The sequence below is a fragment of the Amblyomma maculatum genome, chromosome 11, assembly GCF_055883805.1.
Source record: "Amblyomma maculatum isolate TAMU_Amacu chromosome 11, ASM5588380v1, whole genome shotgun sequence".
NCBI lineage: Eukaryota > Metazoa > Arthropoda > Arachnida > Ixodida > Ixodidae > Amblyomma > Amblyomma maculatum.
In genome coordinates this window covers 147,917,356-147,923,184 of record NC_139354.1, presented here as the reverse complement: position 1 = coordinate 147,923,184, position 5,829 = coordinate 147,917,356, and the positions used below count along the sequence as shown (strand labels likewise).

Sequence of the window (5,829 nt, the reverse complement as noted above, 5' to 3'; positions counted from 1 at the left end):
CTTCTCACGAATTTCAGCAATGAACAACAACATCTCAGTAGAGTAACAACTCTCGCATATCTCGACGAAATAATTGGCACTGTTTCTGCGGGCAATTTATCCAGCGTTTCGGCAACAAAATCCTACGACAACGCTCAACCGCTTGACGACGTAGACGCGGAATTACCTCCACAGTATCAAGAAAAACCACGGAACCTGCTCTGTCGCTATTATAATACATTTGCTAGATCGTCAGGGGTCGGCCGAACGCACCTTGGAAAGCACCGCGTCATTGTCGACGAAGTTGTTCAACCGCTCCGTTAGTCGCCTAATTGTGTTGTCACAAGAGAACGTTTACTGCCATCAGAGTACAATTCAAAGAAATTCTCGATAATGAGGTTATTCGAAATTCCCGAAGCCCCTGGGCTACACCAGTGATACTTCTGAAGACAAAAGACAGCACACTCCGATTCTAAGATTCTAAGTTGACTATCGCCAACTGAACAGCGTTACGAAAAAAAATGTTTATTCCTTGCTCAGAACAGACGACGCCCTATAGCGCCTCTTGAACCCAGGATACTTCTCCATGGATCTCAAGTCAGGATACTGGCAGAAAGAGGCCGATTAGATGGCCGGGAAAAAACAGCTTTTATTACACCCGACGGCCCATACGAGTCCCAAGTCAAGCCCTTCGGCCTTAACTCTGCACCCGCCACATTTCAGAGGATCATGGATAGCGTCTTTGCAGATCTGAAGTGCACGACTTGTCTTGTATAATTGCACGACGTGATTACGATAGCTCCGAAATTCTAGGAGCTCCTTCGTCGCCTAGATGCGGTACTAGAAGCCATCTAATCGTTGGGCTTCACTCTGGAGGCCGAGACATGCCATTTCGCTTATGATCGAGCTGATATTTTAGGCCATCTTGTCAACCAAGCAAGCGCTCTGCCCAATCCTGAAAAAGATCCAGTAGCCAACTTTCCGACACCACGGAACCAGAAAGAAATTCGCCACTTTCTTGTATTAAATGCATATTACCTACGTTTTGTGAAACATTTCTCCACCATAGCCGCTTTCTTACAATTCTTACTAAGGCCGATATGCATTTTACTTGCGGAGCACCGAAATGCCAGCATTTGAAGAGATACAGCGTCGCCTGCCGTCACCGCTAGTTCTGGGGCATTTCTGTGAAAACGCACATACCACTGCTCACCGATGCTAGCAATCTCGGTTTTTGGCGCTGTAATAGTAGAGATATAAATCTGATCACAACGTGTGATCGCTTACGGTAGTCCGGCTTTGTCCGAGGCTGTGGCAGTTTATTCTACCACTGAAAAGGTATGCTTCGCTCTTTTGTACGTGGTCTACTTCGAAATTTCGACACCTATTCGGCAGACCCTTCAGAGTTGTGACCGAGCGGTACGCACTTTGTTGGCTGGCAACCCTCAAATATCCTTCTGCACGTCTCGCATAATGGAGCTCACAACTTCAAGAGTATGAAATCACTGTAACCTACAAGTCAAGCCGTAAGCATTTAGAGGCGCATTGCCTGTCCCGCGCTCCTATGCAATCGGCGTCGGACGCAACTGTGACGACGTCGCATTTCTGAATGCAATTAGTTCAACAAAGTTTGCCGATAGTCAACGCAATGATCCCAAAATGCGCCAGGTAATCGACTTTCGTGAAGGAACCACCGGCATGATGCTTAAATCCTTGCAATTTTACTTCTCTGCCACTACGTGACGGCGTTCTTGTGAAGAAGTTTACCGCCAGCAGTCGCCAATAATTACTTGTTCTACTGTTAAGATTAAGGGACGTCATTCTTCGAGCCTACCACGACAAACTATCCTCCGCGCACCTGGGAGTCACTCTGTGCTATGCAGAATTAGGAACGGTACTACTGGTCTCATTCGTCAAGCGAATTGAGACATATTCGATTTTACCTTGTGTCACCCGTTAATAATTAGAAGGTATTATTAACGATGCGCCCTTAAAGGTGCGCACACTCCCAGACACTCTTTGAGTGAGTGGGGGTAGCTGTTCCGGTCGCAAAGGAGATGCCCTCGACCTGCGTGGCAAGCTCAGCCGGAATCCAACTACCTTGCAGTGACAGAAGGGGGTGGTCGTTTGGTGCCCAGCTGTCGCCGGTTCAAACCAGAGTAAGGATCGGAGTCAGAAGTAAGAAACAAAACACAATTTATGCACAGCAAGAGACGATACAAAGGAATACACAAGATCGCTTGAAATACACAGACGAGAGGTTCACAGAATACAAACGCTAAGCATGCAACTACAGTATGATTCAATAACAGAGAGGCTTTACAACAGATCAAACACGAGAGAGTTACATAAACAAACACCAAATTGTTCACCGGGCACTGTTGCAATCCGACGCCTCAAGAGTCACGATGTGGCCGCCATACGAGACGAGCGCCGCTCCCTTGAAAGTCCGTGGGCTTGCCAGCAGCGGGTGATCCCCGGGAGTCCAGCAGCAGCACAGGCGAACACGTCGCAAAACACTGACGAACTGACTGACTGGCCGACTGACTCAACAAGCGGCGCGGTCGCTTTAAATAGGGCGCGCCGCGTCTGTTTGTTAACACGCGCCAAAGCTAGCGCGCACACACACATAGCCCCGAGAAGTTTGAGTGGCGCCCTCTGGCGGTCAGCCCGACGTGACGTCATGGCAAGGACTGCCTGCGCCGATCGCTCTGGCTTCTCCGTGTTGCCGCGTAGCTTAGAGTCTGCGGCCTCGGTTGTTCTCATAACAACAGCATTATGAACAACGCAGACAGCACCGATCGAGTGTCAGGAAAAAAGAAGTATTTAATTATGATTCCTCTTGCTTTCAAAACACGAAACATGGGCTCGTCGCTGTGAGCGCAAGTCTCGCGCGTGCCCGAGCGCTCGCCGCGACGGGCGCAGCTGGTGCCGTCGCCGCCGCAGGAGCCTTTCGTGCGTCGTCCCTTGAAACTGATGATGTACGTGGAGTCACTATCTTCATGATTGTATTACGAATGCAATACAACCATGAAGATAGGTCTATATGCCTGCAACGCGATAAATTTGTACCGTTTTGCTGTGGACGTTGCTCAGAGCGCGTATTATGGACTGCGCGCTGTGAAATTTGTGCACGGATTTTTATTTAAAAGAGGCTACTGATTAAAACTTTATTAGAATCATCTTACTTGTCGAGCATTTTTGAGAAGCAATTACGCATGATTTGCCAAGAGTAACGCGCATTTTGATGGTCAGCAATATGAGTTATTAACCGTGTCGTAAACATTTCCGTCATTCCGTTCGCCTGTGCCTATTGCGCCGCATCCGTGCGCGCATGGGATGTCTTGGGGGCACTGCTAATTTGCAAATTTCTTTCCAGTTTCTTTTTCACTGAGGAGCATAAATTCCTATGTGGACAAAGCGTGCGAAACAAGTCGCTGCCTTAGTGAAGCAGCGCAACCACTTTCATCAATGATTTTTGCAACCGTTATTAGCTGTTTTTGCTTGAAGATGTCATTCGCGCTGAGCTGAATCCCAACGTCCTTGAAAAGCTTCTGAACCTTCACGGTAACTCCTGAAAAGAAAAAAGCGCAAGCTCTGTCAAAAAAAAAAAAGAGAAAAAAAAAAAAAGCTGCAGGTGAAACAGGCAAGCAGTGTACAAAACTGTATTACATACCTTCAGAAATTCCTGTGAGTTGGTTAGCGCTGTGTGTTGGTCCTTGAGAGAAAAAAAAACTACAGAATTATTATGCCATTAAACCACTCTTTACAGATACAGAGATATCACTAAATTTTCGCCACGCATTGAAAACTTTTTCGTTTTGTTAAATACTACAAACAGCTCATTGAATCCATATGTGAAGAGGATGAAAAATGGGTCTTGTTTAAACAGGCCAGTCCTTCTCTGCTCTTAGGGTAACATAATACTTAGAGTGATAAGGTTGAAATGCAGTATTTTCATGTACATTTGGTGACGTGGCTAGATAAAAGAATATTCCTCGTGTATCTACGGATGACTTGTGGTTTCATTACTTCATTTTTATGTTGTAACAAGCTCTCCACTCGAAGTTAGTGCAGTAATATAGAGATTGTTTAAGGTAAATATTGTTTGTTTTGATCAACAGTAGTGGTGAGGAAGCAAAAGCCGATAATTTATCACGATTCTAGCTTACTCATGTATTTCAGTTTCATAGTCAGAACTAAAGACAATGCGGGATATTTAAATGTTTTTCTTTTTCCTGAATGCTTCATAAAAATCATTCACGTTAATGTGAATCATCACAAAGGAATAGTGGCCGCATAGCGTATCCATAGGTAAACGGCGCTCGAATTTTCACTACTGTCCCCATTCTTGTGTGTTGTCAAAGCCTCTGCGTGTGCGCATAACTGGTACTACTTTGCGGGAACGCCTCTTTCACCTAGAATCAGATAGAGTGATTCAGGCTACAACCTCAAAAAACACTGAAACAAGGCCTCACCGAAGTTTGGGCATTACCTCAGAAAAGCGCAGAGCAGCTGCACATCACGTGCACTTTAAAGCCACGCTTGTTGTATAGCACACAAGTCTGAGACGCATATATCTAAGGCAGGGCTTCACGGAGCCCGAAACAAAAAAAACAAAAAACATTCCCTATCACAACCCTTACTGAAGTGCTGTTTTTAGGGATGCGTTGCATTGAATCTGCGCCCCGTGTCTTGGAAAATTTGGAAAATATCAGCATTCAAACAAGAAGACCAGCACAGCTGTGCGGAATTGTGTAAAATTTCGCGGCATGAATGAACACGAGAACACCACTGCCGTGAGACACATTTTAAACAAAAACTTAATCAGGGTCCCAGTTGATTCAGCTTGGACATTCCGCTACTGAGCAAAATGTCTGAGCACTCACTGACACAAAGATCTAGGAAACGAAAGTTTGAGCAATGGCTGATTTACTTACGCCGCCGCTTCGTCGATCCCGGGAGCGATCGCATTGCATCGCTAGGACGCACGGGAAGGTTGACGGATGGAACAGCGTCTGGCAATAGCTTTGTTCTTGTACACTGATAATTAAAAAAAAAAGGCTAGTTGACAAACAGCCCGTAAAAGCGTCGCTACACGTACGGCTCACCTAGTATCTTGTACACCGGCTACACAGTCTTCCTTTTTGAAGTGCTTACTGCACACTAGTGGCAATGCCGACGGTTGCTTCCCCATTCTTAACTTTATCAATCTAACCTCCTTCATTTTGAACAACTTTGGGTAAAGTGGAAGCTTACACCGGCTTTCTTCCGTGATTTTCACTGCGCACTGAGCAATAAGCCTCTACGATTATTCGCGAGCGAAAACGAACGAAAGGAGCCGGCATCGGCCGGGAGGAGCAGCAGCCCGGCTGGCGGAGTCCTTGCCGTGACGTCAGACTGAGGCGATCGCAGCGGCGCCAGTGTTCGCTCTCGGGGCTATCGAGCCGCGCGTCGTCATTGGCTAGCTCCCATAGAAGATGCTCGATTTTTCTGGCGCATTCCAGGCCGATGAACCACCGTCTTCCCCGGGCAAGGGGAAAGAGGGTGACAATAACGCGTACAAAGCTACGCGCTCTCCCGCGCGGGGAAGGGGGCTTTGCTCTCCATGCCTTCCACGCGACGCCGTGCGGGCCTCGCGCCGTACCGGCTTGATGAAAATGGGCGCCGATTTTGTGACACCTTGGCTGCCAGCACTGAAAGGTTCCATCTGTCATGCTAGCCTGTCTTTTAAAGCCAATTACACCACCGTTCATACCAGTCCAGCCACTAGGAATGGACTTGCTCGGACTGTTTCCTACCTCCACCTGTGAGAACAGGTATATTGCAGTAACTACGGACGGGGAAACC

General features: G+C 47.1%; 1 long non-coding RNA gene across 1 annotated transcript; it reads right to left on the bottom strand.

The window, feature by feature from the left end:
* Positions 1–3,456: 3,456 nt before the first annotated feature.
* LOC146175142 (uncharacterized) lies at positions 3,457–5,257 on the bottom strand. The gene is made up of 4 exons (XR_014701858.1): positions 5,091–5,257; positions 4,920–5,022; positions 3,656–3,697; positions 3,457–3,553 (listed from the first exon to the last, which is right to left on the bottom strand). It is a non-coding gene; the product is annotated as an uncharacterized LOC146175142 (long non-coding RNA).
* Positions 5,258–5,829: the final 572 nt, after the last annotated feature.